This window comes from Rattus norvegicus, chromosome 1 (assembly GCF_021556685.1).
Source record: "Rattus norvegicus strain SHRSP/BbbUtx chromosome 1, alternate assembly SHRSP_T2T, whole genome shotgun sequence".
Taxonomy (NCBI): Eukaryota; Metazoa; Chordata; class Mammalia; order Rodentia; family Muridae; genus Rattus; species Rattus norvegicus.
The window spans coordinates 153,550,118-153,564,134 of NC_141534.1; the positions used below are offsets into that span (position 1 = coordinate 153,550,118).

General features: G+C 36.7%; 1 protein-coding gene across 4 annotated transcripts in view; it reads left to right on the top strand.

The window, feature by feature from the left end:
- Nox4 (NADPH oxidase 4) overlaps positions 1-14,017 on the top strand; it is a 166,801-nt gene that overhangs the window by 93,027 nt on the left and 59,757 nt on the right. The window lies entirely within an intron of this gene.

A 14,017-nucleotide genomic window follows, 5' to 3' on the forward strand; every position in this document is an offset into this window, starting at 1 on the left:
GATTCAGTGAAGTCTAGACAGAATAAGAAAATTCATAGAGAAGAATTTTTGAAATTTAGACATTGAGCAAATATAGGAAGATATAAGAAAAACGGAAAATTAAAAAAAAATAAAAAAAAAAGAAAAATGAAAAATTAACAGGAAATTCTACCTCAAATCAGGGAAAGTGGTGATCAGGAATCAAATGAAGAAGAACCAAGACACCTAAATGAATCAAAAAACAAAAAACAAACAAACAAACAAAAAACAAATAATATATTCCAATAAAAATTTGCAAACAAACTCAAAGGAAAAACCACATGATCATCTCATTAGATGCTGAGAAAGAATTTCACAAAATTCAATACCCCTACATGGTAAAAGTCTTGGAAAGATCAGGAATTCAAGGTCCATACCTAAATATAGTAAAAGGAATATGTAGCAAACCATTAGCCAACATCAAACTAAATGGAGAGAAACTTGAAGCAATCCCACTAAATCAGGGACTAGACAAGTCTGCCCACTCTCTCCCGATCTATTCAGTGTAGAACTCAAAGTCCTAGCCAAAGCAATTAGGCAAGCAAAGGAGGGCAAAGGGACACAAATTGGAAAGGAAGAAATCAAAGTATTACTATATGCATACAATATGACTTAGCAAAGTGGATGGATATAAATTAACTTCAAAATAAAAATCAGTAGCCTTCCTCTACTCAAAAGATAAAGAGGCTGAGAAAGAAATTAGGGAAACAACACCCTTCACAATAGCCACAAATAACATAAAATACCTAGGTGTAACTCCAACCAAGCAAGAGAAAGAGCTGTATGATAAGAACTTCAAGTCTCTGAAGAAAGAAATTAAGAAGATCTCAAAAGATGGAAAGGCCTACCATGCTCATGGATTGGCAGAATTAATATAGTAAAAAAAAAGCCATTTTGCCAAAATTCCAATTCAATTCTTCATAGAGTTAGAAAGAGCAATTTGCAATGTCGTTTGGAATAACAAAAAACTCAGGATAGTGAAAACTATCCTTAACAATAAAAGACCTGGGAGAATCACCATCCCTGACTTCAAGCTGTATTACAGAGCAATAGTGTTAAAAACTGCATGGTATTGGTACAGAGACAGGCAGGTAGATCAATGGAATAGAATTAAAGACCCAGAAATTAACCCACATACCTATGGTCACTTGATCTTTGACAAAGGAGTTAAAACCATCGAGTGGAAAGAAGATAGCATTTTCAACAAATGGTATTGGTTCAACTGGAGGTCAGCATGTTGAAGAATGCAAATTTATTCATTCTTATCACCCTATACAAAGCTCAAGTCCAATTGGATCAAGGACCTTCACATAAGTCAAGATACACTCAAACTCATAACTCTATGAACTAAAAATGGGGAAGAGCCTTCAACACAAGGGTACTGGGGAAAATTTCCTGAACAAAACACAAATGGCTTATGCTCTAAGATCAAGAATCAACAAATGGATCTCATAAAACTGCAAAGCTTTTGTAAAGCAAAAGACACTGTCATTGGGACAAAACGGCAACCAACAGATTGGAAAAAGATCTTTACCACTCCTACATCTGATAGACGGCTAATATCCAAAACATACAAAGAACTCAAGAAGTTAGACTCCAGAGAGCCAAATAATGATATTGAAAAATAGGGTACAGAGCTAATAAAGAATTCTCAGGTGAAAAATACTGAATGGCTGAGAAATTCCTAAAAAAATAAATGTTCAACATCGTTAGTCTTTAGGGAAATGCAAATGAAAACATCACTGAGATTTCACCTCATATCAGAATGGCTAAGACCAAAAACTCAGGTGACAACAGATGCTGGCTAAGATGTTGAGAAGGAGAAACACTCCTCCATTGTTGGTGGAATTGCAAGCTGGTACAGCTACTCTGGAAATCAGTGTGGAGGTTCCTTAGAAAATTGGACATAATTCTACCTGAGTATCCAGCTATACCACTCCTCAGCATATACCCAAAGATACTCCAACATACAACAAAGACACACACTCTACTATGTTCATAGCAGCCTTATTTATAATAAGGCCAGAAGCTTCAAAGGACCCATATGCTCTTCAACACAGGAATGGAAAAAGAAAATGTGGTATATCTACACAATGGAGTACTACTCAGCTATCAAAAACAATGACTTCAGGAATTCATAGGCTAATGGATGGAACTGGAAAATATCATCGTGAGTGAGGTAACCCAATTACAAAAAAACACACACAGTATGTACTCCCTGATAAGTGGATAATAGCCAAAAGCTTGAATTACCCAACATACAATCTACAGACCACATGAAGCTCAAGAAGAAGGGCGACCAAAATGTGGATGCTTCACTCCTTCTTAAAAAGGGGAGCAAAGATATTCATAGGAGGAGATATGGAGACAAAGTTTGGAGCAGAGACTGAAGGAAAGGCCATTCAGAGCCTGCCCCACCTAGGGATCGTGTGTGTGTGTGTGTGTGTGTGTGTGTGTGTGTGTGTGTGTGTGTACACACACACACATATATATATATATACATATACATACATACATATACACACGTATACATACGTATACACACACACATATATACATATATATATATATATATATATATATATATATATATCCACCAAACTTAGACAATATAGATGAAGCCACGAAGTGCATGTTTACAGGAGCCTGATATAGCTGTCTCCTGAGTTGCTCAGCCAAAGCATGAAAATTACAGAGTCAAATGCTAAACCAAACCATTGAACTAAGAACAGGGTCCCAACTGAAGGAGTTAGAGAAAGGAGTTAGAGAAAGTTAGAGCTGAGGGGCTTGCAATCCCATAAGAACAACAATAACCAACCAACCAGAGCTCACAGGGACTAAATCACCAGCCAAAGAATGAACATGAACAGATCCATGGCTCCAGCTGCATGTGTAGCATAAGATGGACTTGTTGGGCACTAATGGGAGGAGAAGCCCTTTGTCCTGTCAAGGCTGGAACCCACCCCCCAATATAGGGGAATGTTAGGGTGGGGAGGCAGGAAATGGTGATTGTTTGGGAGGGGAACACCCTTATAGAGGAAGGGGACAGGGATGGGATAGGGCACTTATGGATGGGAAACCAAGAAAGGGAATGACATTTGAAATGTAAATAAAAAATATCCAAAAAAACCCCAATTTTTTTGGATTCAGCTTAGCAAAAGATTGGATGAAATCACACAATTCTGGAGAATTTGGTGAACCTTTTTGAAGGAAGTGAACCTCTCTTGTGAACATATCTCATTAGTGAATTGCTAGTTCAATCTATTATTAGCAAATGAAGACATATTCTCAAAAGCAGAGGGGAAGCAATCAGGGCCTATGTATTAAACCTGGGAAAAGTCACTGTAAACAAAAGTTAAGAAATTTTTTGTTGTGTTGGAAGAAAGAAAATATTTTAGAATCAAAGAAAGAGATTTTTGGGTAATGATCGAATATTCAGGAATGTGAAGGAATGTTATGAATAAATTTTTTTTGTATTTAAAGGCATTAAACATTGAAGTTGAGAGTTGAAAAATGAGGAATATATGCTATGTACAACTTAATGGGAAAAAAAGCCCAAATCAGTTTACAAAGATTGATTTAAAAAAGATTGAGAAGTAATAACCTTCTTGGAGTCACAAAATTTAATCTTAATTAGATAATATTTGTGCATTGGCATTCAAAAAAGATCACAACAGTCCATCTATAGATAAATATTCATGTATCATAGAAAGGTTACTTCTTCTTATATAGCAGAAACAGTTGAAAAATGAATTAGTTTTTACACTGTCTGGGAAATGAAGAATGGGGGAAATTCTTTTCCAGTAAGAATTTTAATATAGCAGAAATTAAATTCACCAGTGAATAATAATTGATAGAAATCTGGATAAAAAGGAAAAAAATAAAAGTATAAGGGAAAGGAAAAGCTTTTTGTTGGTTCGTGATTATCATGTATGATTTTTCCCCCTCAGAGTCATTTTTGATCACAAGTAGCTCCTTAAAAAATAATTACTTCAATATTTATTTTAGTTACCTCCACTAGGAGCAGGTAATATGTCCATTTTGCCCTCCTCTTAAAATTGTACTATTATATTGAGAGAGATGCAAAATCATTCTATTCAGAGAGTTCAGTTCTGTCTAGAATTACAATATTCTTCACATAGTAAAGGTAAACATGAATGTAGAGAAGCCCTATATAATTTTGTCACTCACTGACATAATATTTCAAAAGGAGATTTAGATTTCAGGAAAATGAGAACAGTCTCCTGCGATCAGAAATCACTAAGTTTCCTCCAAATTTAAAAGTATGAACAGAATACTATGTCTAGCAGTGCCAAAGAAGAGCTTAATAAAATTTGAGCATTAGAACCTTTTTTTGCGGAGGTGATTAGGGGTACTTTCTTTTTTTATTGGATTTTTTTATTTACATTTCAAATGTTTTCCCCCTTTTCAGTTTGCTGTCCATAAACCCCCTATCCCATTCCCCATCCCCCATCTTCTATGAGGGTGTTCCCTCACCTAACAACTTACACTTCCTGCCTCCCCTACACTGTGTGGTTGACCCTTGGCAGAACCAAAGGCTTCTCTTCCCATTGGTGCCCAATAAAGCCATCATTTGCTACTTATATGCAGCCAGAGCCATGGATCTGTCCAAGTGTATTCTTTGGATGGTGGTTTAGTCCCTGGAAGTTCTGGGTGGTTGGTATTGTTGCTCTTTTGGGGTTGCAAACCCCTTCAGCTCCTTCAATCCTTTCTTTAACTCCTCCAATGGGGCCCACCCCATTCTCAGTTAAATGCTTTACTGCTAGCATTTGCCTCTGTATTTGTAATGCTCTTGCAGAGCCTCTCAGGCGAAAGCTAGGAAACTTTTTTCAGTGATACGGTTCATTCATTTGTGTGCTTGTGTGTTTATGTGCATGGGTACCTGTGTGTGTGTGTGTGTGTGTGTGTGTGTGTGTGTGCGCACGTGAATGTGTGTGTATGTAGATGCATGTATTCCATAGTGTGCATGTCAAGATCAGAATGCTACTTTTGAGAATAAGTTCTTATCTTCCACAGTATTTGAGGATAGCTGTGTTTGGAGATCCAATCACTTTTACCTGCTAAGCAATCTCTTCAGCCTGTTTTGGCTTTTTAACTGTGATTTTGTTTTTGTGAAGTTTGCTTTACCATGGTGGTGAACAGGTAATAAAAAAAGATTTAGGAATGTTCTATATTAATCCTTTCAAGAGTAATATACCGTGCACAAAGATGTAAATGAAATGACCACATAGTTCTGGAGGAAGACTTGCCTAGTTTCATACTTGACTGCATTTTCTTTAGAATTGCATGTCTTGAATATATGAGTGACAAATTAAATGTAGAGGAATATGCAAGATAGGTTTTGTCCGTCTTGCAATGATGATAATAAAGATAGTAAAAAAAATTGAATTAGTATTGTATTTCTCTCCTACAATTAATCATATTTCTATTTCATAGAGTTATTATGATATTACTTAACTATACTTCTGTCTAAAATATCTTATCTATGCCAGATATGATTATTCACATTTTGCATTTACTCTATATTTTTAGTAGTTTAAATTGCTGATTATTTAAAAGATTTTTTTAAATTTTACTACTAAAGAGTTATATGTACAGTATCCAAACACAATTATTCTAAATTTTTGTTGTGAACAAATTCAACAGCCAATGTATAGGTAATCCTAAATAGACATAAAATAGAGGAGCCATTATATGTGTCACATAAAGGCTTTTTATTGATCCTTGGTTCTGATATTTTTGTTTTGTCCATTGTAATTTGCAGTGATCATTAGATATGGTTAACTGCTAGAATTTAAATTGAAAATTAAGTAAAAACACTGTGGATTTGCTTTGATAACATAAATTCACCCTAATCACAGTGTAACGAATATTAAATGCAACTTTTATCAAATACATCCACAAAATACTTGATTATTGTATGTCTGTGGCAGTCTATAAAGCATGAATGCTTTGGCTACTATACATCTGATTTTTTCATGGGAAGTTGAAGATAGGATATTTGTCATATATGTTAAATACTTTTAAATTTTAGAGCATTTCTTATATGATATGACATTTCCTTATAAGGCATGGCAACACTAAATTACATTAATTTATGGCTACAACATATTTAGGGAAATTCTATAACTTGTCATATAGTAGAAATGATTTTGAATGCCTGCTTTGCTTTTTATTCAAGTAGTTTTTAATAAATTTACAGTACTGTGGTATCATCAACAATGTTTTTTTTACTTACATTTCTTTCTACGTTTCATACAATGCATATAATGCATTGTTCTTTCACCTTATTGCCCTCTTTCATCCCTATCTTTCCTATGAAAACCTTTCTTTCCGACAAACTATTTTCCTACATTAAAGTCTTCTTTTTGTGTGTGACTCAATGAATCTAATTCCAGTTGATTGCATGAGGATGGCAGAGGCTTATTAGAGCATGAGGAACTCATCAGTAAGCCTACCACTGAAGAAAGTGATGTTACGTCCCCTAGCAGCCATTAACGGCTAATAGATCTTTATGGAAGGATGGGTTTTTTAGTTACTGCAAAATGACTAGTAAACCTGAATGCTGCTACAGAATATCAGTGTAAACGCTATGCAAAGGCAATAGCTAAAATTAATTGCAGAGCGAATTATTTGTACATCTCAATTTTTTCTGGGTGTTAGGTGTTTATTTATTCCATGTGCATACAATACAAAAATTAATCTAAGTTTATAATAAAAATCATTATCTGCTGCTCCCAGCAAATATTAACACTGAGAATATTTTCTAGGATTGCTGTTGCTATGACAATTAAATTCCTCAGATAGCCACCAATAAAACATAATTTTTAATCAATTGGTTATTGTGGCTAATAAACATGCATCAAACATCTACTCTAGGCTGTAGGAGGATGAGATGTTAGTGTTACAGGCAGGTCACAGGTATGGCTTTCAAGTCTGTCTGAATGATTTTTCATAGGTCCTAATTAGCTATACCCAGTGGTTGTCAGGTTGTGCTTATTTAAAGGGAATGAGTTTAAGAGGAAGGAAAACAATTTTGAGAATCCTGAGCTTTTTAGGAAAATGATAAAACTCTTGAGGGAATGGACCTCTACCATAATTTCTGTGGTTCATTGATGGTGGTTATCTCCTGCCATATGGCTGATTAATTCTATTATCCTCAGTTACATCCTATGTCCATCAGACTCTGCAGTGGTTGCCAACTGAGCTTGCCAGGATCCACCAGGAAAAAGAATCACTGGGTATGGCAGCTGTAGCCTTATAAATGTGTTAGTGAAACAAGAGGACTTGATACAGAATTGAAATTGTGCCAGTTGTTTGTCCATCTCTGTCCATCTTCTTAGGTTATTGGATACATTGCCGGTGAGCATCAGTATCTTGGGAGTAATCTTGCTTTCTGAGCAATAGTATTTAGCAGTGTGCTTTAATTACTCAGTGAGCCACGGTGTAATCACATGTGGCATCATTCAGGTTCCTGTCCCATTTCCTTCTTATACAGGAGGTGCTTTCCTGTAACTCCAGCGTTTTTTACTCTACATTCATTTGTTATTTATTCTCTGGTCTATTTCATATGTAGGTGTATGTTATCACATGTCCATTGGAGAGTATGTGAAGAGGTCAGAGGCCAACTTGCCAGAGTCAGTTTGCTCTTTCTTCCAGGTCCATGCTCAGGTTATCAGTTTGATCACAATCTCTTTTACATGCTGAGCCATTGTGTCACTCTGCTTTACTATAATTTTCTTTCTTCCTTTTTAGCATTTACTTTGTTCTTATTTATTGATTTATTTATTAACAAAATTTCATTCATGAATACTCTATGTAATTTCCACCCTACAATTTCCCTTTCAATCTCTTTCTGTGTCTTTCCTGACTCTATCAAATTTGTGACCTTGTCTTCCATCATGATGATGATGATGATGATGATGATGATGATGATGCATGTATTTTTGTAGGTATAGATGTATGTGTGCATTTTCATATACATGGTTTTATATATAGATGTATAGATTTATGTGCTTATATGTCTGTGTACACATAAATACTCAAAACATTTATCTTGCTGAGTTGACTTAGTGCTCTCACTCTAGTATATACATTTAGGGTTGACTCCTTGGTATTGGCTAAAATATCAGGACCTTATGCCTGGAGAAGCCTGAACATAAACAAAGCTTTTGGGGTTAAGGAGATAAAATGCAGTTCATGGGACTTATAATGTGTTTTTCCATAATGAGATACATTTTTGGCTTAGTTCCAGACATAGTTAAGAACAATATCCCTTCCGTTTACAAAGTAGTTATAATCCTAAAAATTTAATTTGCAAATTAAAGTGATTCAAACTTTTAATTTTTTATAATTCTAAATGATTTTTCAATTTTTATGTATGTTCAATGAATTTAACATATTTGCATGATATGATATTTTCCACATTGCTGAATATCCAATGTTCCTTATCCCTCCCTTTTAATTTCTGATAACCATTTTGAGAAAAAAATTGTTTTTAACAATTGCACTGAACTTACCCTAAGAAGTGCCACTGTCTCACATCTGAAAGAGTTCCAAGTTAAAGTAGAACTCACTGGAGAACTGAACTCAGTCATTGCAACATGTTATGTTCAGCAGTGGTGACTAAAAAGCACTACCCACTAGACTAGAAGAGAATAAATATCATTTCCTTAGAAACCACAAGGGTTCATCAGTTGTAAAAGACGCTTCTAAGAAATCTGGTAAAATAAAATTTGAGGTAGTAATTTCAGAAAGTTTGGTTTTTAGAGAATGCTTGAAATAAAAGCTACATTGAAGTAGCTTCGTGAGGCCATAATTTAAAAAGCAGATACACGTCCTGAGAGATACTGGAGTTACCCCAGTTCAACCTAAGTTTGGAGCTTTTCTTCTCAGTTATTTATCTAATGAAATCAAGTAGGATCACAGTTGGATGTTTATTCTACAGAGGATAACACATGTCATCACAGTTACATGAAGCCTTCCCCATAATTTATATGCTGAGACTTAATTGCCAATGTGATCACTACAATTGGTAGACCTGTTATAAGAGCTGCTGGGAGTTAAGTTTACCCCTTTTAAGTCTTTATTCATGTCCTGGCATAGCAGAGAGATACCATCTTGGAAACAGATTAAGCACCAAATGCGGTGCCACAATGTTCAAATTTCTGTAAGAAATAAGTTTTTGTTAATGATTTAGTCAATCTGAAATGTTTTTTTTTTATTAACTTGAGTATTTCTTATATACATTTCGAGTGTTATTCCCTTTCCCGGTTTCCGGGAAAACATCCCCCTCCCCCCTCCCCTTCCTTATGGGTGTTCCCCTCCCAACCCTCCCCCCATTGCCGCCCTCCCCCCATAGACTAGTTCACTGGGGGTTCAGTCTTAGCAGGACCCAGGGCTTCCCCTTCCACTGGTGCTCTTACTAGGATATTCATTGCTACCTATGGGGTCAGAGTCCAGGGTCAGTCCATGTATAGTCTTTAGGTAGTGGCTTAGTCCCTGGAAGCTCTGGTTGCTTGACATTGTTGTACTTTTGGGGTCTCGAGCCCCTTCAAGCTCCTGAAATGTTTTAAATACATGTTTTAGGAGTGTATACATTTTTTTAAGGCTTGTGTCTTAAACAATTGTCAGAACACAGCTGTATATGTTTTAAATGAAGTTCTTATTTTAAATGAAGTTAAGAAATATAAGTTAGTGTTAGAATGGTTTACAGACAAGGCAACTAGCTATATCAGGAATATATATTTTTATATTGTGTAACTGTATTGTAATACTTGCACACATAGGTATACTTCTGAGAGTGATGTGGATAACCAGAATGAAGTATAGGGGGCAAGATATGTACTGCTAGAGAGACAGAAATTTACAATTTTGGAGTCAAAGTTCCTACCATGAGATTTGACCCAATATGTACGTGACCAATTTGAAATTTTCCTAAGGCAACCTACATGATTCTTGCTTTATAAAAGGGAGAGGGGTGATTTAGTAGATTTGGCAGAAAAAAATAGTATTTTTGTTTTGGTTCCTCCTGTTTCTAATGAAAATAAATGGTAGGATTAACACTAAGAATGAGGATGGGGAAGGTGTTTAATAGAGTTTAGGAGAAGGAAGATAAAATGGTAAATTGATGAGTGAATCCTGGTGCCTCTTCTACTGTGCCAAGTAGTCTTCTGAGATGTGTGTTTCTAAATTTGAAAACAGTAATTCAGAATAATTGTGATTTCTTTTCAGTTATGGTTCACTGTTGCAAATTAGCAGTTGAGCAGGTGGTAAATTGGATTTTAATTGACATCAGTCCATTTCTGAAAAAAATGTATTATATCTGCCACCTTGAATTCATTCTTTATATAATGGTTTAGAAGCTTCAAAACATCAATCAAATTAAGGGACTTTTCTTGTTTAAAACTCTGTAATAAACGCCTGGTGCTTCTATGGTGAAGGTGAAATTAACTCTAACATGTCCTAGAATGACCTTGTCTTAATTAATGGTCTATTTATGGGCGAAGGCATCATGACCAAGGCAACTTATAAAAGAAAGCATTTAAGGGCTTGCTTACAGATTCAGACAGTTGTGCTGTGATCGTAATGGAGGGAGGCAGACAGGCATGGCACTGGAGCACTGAGTGAAAGCTTTATATGCTGATCTGCAGGTGTTAGCCAGAGCAAGAAACACAGTGGGGCTGGAAAGGTCTTTTGAAACATCAAAGGCCAATCCCAGTGACATACCTTCTGCAAAAAGGCCACAACTCCTCCAACAAGGGTACACCTTCTAATTTCCCAAATAGTTCATCAACTGAGGACTAAGCATGCAAATATAAGAACCTACAGTTGCCATTTTAATTCAGACTACCACTGAAATTAAAGCTCTGGCCCTCTTTACCTTCTATGTTTTACTTTGATTAATTTTTATGCCCATTAGCAGCAAAGCCTTTTATTCCTTTAATTTTTCTTGTTCTCTCCCAAAATATAACCTACACCTAGAGAACTCACCATTATCCTGCCTGATCCCTACTCCAACAAACATGCCTTTAATGTTTTTAGATCACAGCTTATGATGCAAATCCTCTTAGAAATCCATATACACCTCAGTATGGGTTGTGGGGTTTCTTTTGTTTGTTTTGTTTTTGTTTTTGTTTTTGTTTTTTATTAACTTGAGTATTTCTTTCTTTTTTTTTATTAACTTGAGTATTTCTTATATACATTTCGAGTGTTATTCCCTTTCCCCGTATCCGGGCAAACATCCCCCTCCCCCCTCCTCTTCCTTATGGGTGTTCCCCTCCCAACCCTCCCCCCATTGCCGCCCTCCCCCCACCAGTCTAGTTCACTGGGGGTTCAGTCTTAGCAGGACCCAGGGCTTCTCCTTCCAGTGGTGCTCTTACTAGGATATTCATTGCTACCTATGAGGTTAGAGTCCAGGGTCAGTCCATGTATAGTCTTTAGGTATTGGCTTAGTCCCTGGAAGCTCTGGTTGCTTAGCATTGTTGTACATATGGGGTCTTGAGCCCCTTCAAGATCTTCCAGTTCTTTCTCTGATTCCTTCAACGGGGGTCCTATTCTCAGTTCAGTGGTTTGCTGCTGGCATTCGCCTCTGTATTTGCTGTATTCTGGCTGTGTCTCTCAGGAGCAATCTACATCCGGCTCCTGTCGGTCTGCACTTCTTTGCTTCATCCATCTTGTCTAATTGGGTGGCTGTATATGTATAGGCCACATGTGGGGCAGGCTCTGAATGGGTGTTCCTTCAGTCTCTGTTTTAATCTTTGCCTCTCTCTTCCCTGCCAAGGGTATTCTTGTTCCCCTTTTATAGAAGGAGTGAAGCATTCACATTTTGATCATCCGTCTTGAGTTTCATTTGTTCTAGGTATCTAGGGTAATTCAAGCATTTGGGCTAATAGCCACTTATCAATGAGTGCATACCATGTATGTCTTTCTGTGATTGGGTTAGCTCACTCAGGATGATGTTTTCCAGTTCCAACCATTTGCCTACGAATTTCATAAAGTCGTTGTTTTTGATAGCTGAGTAATATTCCATTGTGTAGATGTACCACATTTTCTGTATCGATTCCTCTGTTGAAGGGCATCTGGGTTCTTTCCAGCTTCTGGCTATTATAAATAAGGCTGCAATGAACATAGTGGAGCACGTGTCTTTTTTATATGCTGGGGCATCTTTTGGGTATATGCCCAAGAGAGGTGTAGCTGGATCCTCAGGCAGTTCAATGTCCAATTTTCTGAGGATCCTCCAGACTGATTTCCAGAATGGTTGTACCAGTTTGCAATCCCACCAGCAATGGAGGAGTGTTCCTCTTTCTCCACATCCTCGCCAGCATCTGTTGTCCCCTGAGTTTTTGATCATAGCCATTCTCACTGGTGTGAGGTGAAATCTCAGGGTTGTTTTGATTTGCATTTCCCTTATAACTAAAGATGTTGAACATTTCTTTAGGTGTTTCTCAGCCATTTGCCATTCCTCAGCTGTGAATTCTTTGTTTACCTCTGAACCCCATTTTTTAATAGGGTTATTTGTTTCCCTGCGGTCTAACTTCTTGAGTTCTTTGTATATTTTGGATATAAGGCCTCTATCTGTTGTAGGATTGGTAAAGATCTTTTCCCAATCTGTTGGTTGCCATTTTGTCCTAACCACAGTGTACTTTGCCTTACAGAAGCATTGCAGTTTTATGAGATCCCATTTGTCGATTCTTGATCTTAGAGCATAAGCCATTGGTGTTTTGTTCAGGAAATTTTTTCCAGTGCCCATGTGTTCCAGATGCTTCCCTAGTTTTTCTTCTATTAGTTTGAGTGTGTCTGGTTTGATGTGGAGGTCCTTGATCCACTTGGACTTAAGCTTTGTACAGGGTGATAAGCATGGATCGATCTTCATTCTTCTACATGTTGACCTCCAGTTGAACCAGCACCATTTGCTGAAAATGCTATCTTTTTTCCATTGGATGGTTTTGGCTCCTTTGTCAAAAATCAAGTGACCATAGGTGTGTGGGTTCATTTCTGGGTCTTCAATTCTATTCCATTGGTCTATCTGTCTGTCTCTGTACCAATACCATGCAGTTTTTATCACTATTGCTCTGTAATACTGCTTGAGTTCAGGGATAGTGATTCCCCCTGAAGTCCTTTTATTGTTGAGGATAGCTTTAGCTATCCTGGGTTTTTTGTTATTCCAGATGAATTTGCAAATTGTTCTGTCTAACTCTTTGAAGAATTGGATTGGTATTTTGATGGGGATTGCATTGAATTTGTAGATTGCTTTTGGTAAAATGGCCATTTTTACTATATTAATCCTGCCAATCCATGAGCATGGGAGATCTTTCCATCTTCTGAGGTCTTCTTCAATTTCTTTCCTCAGTGTCTTGAAGTTCTTATTGTACAGATCTTCACTTGCTTGGTTAAAGTCACACCGAGGTACTTTATATTATTTGGGTCTATTATGAAGGGTGTCGTTTCCCTAATTTCTTTCTCGGCTTGTTTCTCTTTTGTATAGAGGAAGGCAACTGATTTGTTTGAATTAATTTTATACCCAGCCACTTTGCTGAAGTTGTCTATCAGCTTTAGTAGTTCTCTGGTGGAACGTTTGGGATCACTTAAATATACAATCATATCATCTGCAAATAGTGATATTTTGACTTCTTCTTTTCCGATCTGTATCCCCATGACCTCCTTTTGTTGTCTGATTGCTCTGGCTAGAACTTCAAGGACTATATTGAATAAGTAGGGAAAGAGTGGGCAGCCTTGTCTAGTCCCTGATTTTAGTGGGATTGCTTCAAGTTTCTCTCCATTTAGTTTAATGTTAGCAACTGGTTTGCTGTATATGGCTTCTACTATGTTTAGATATGGGCCTTGAATTCCTATTCTTTCCAGGACTTTTATCATGAAGGGGTGTTGAATTTTGTCAAATGCTTTCTCAGCGTCTAATGAAATGATCATGTGGTTCTGTTCTTTCAGTTTGTTTATGTAATGGATCACGTTGATGGTT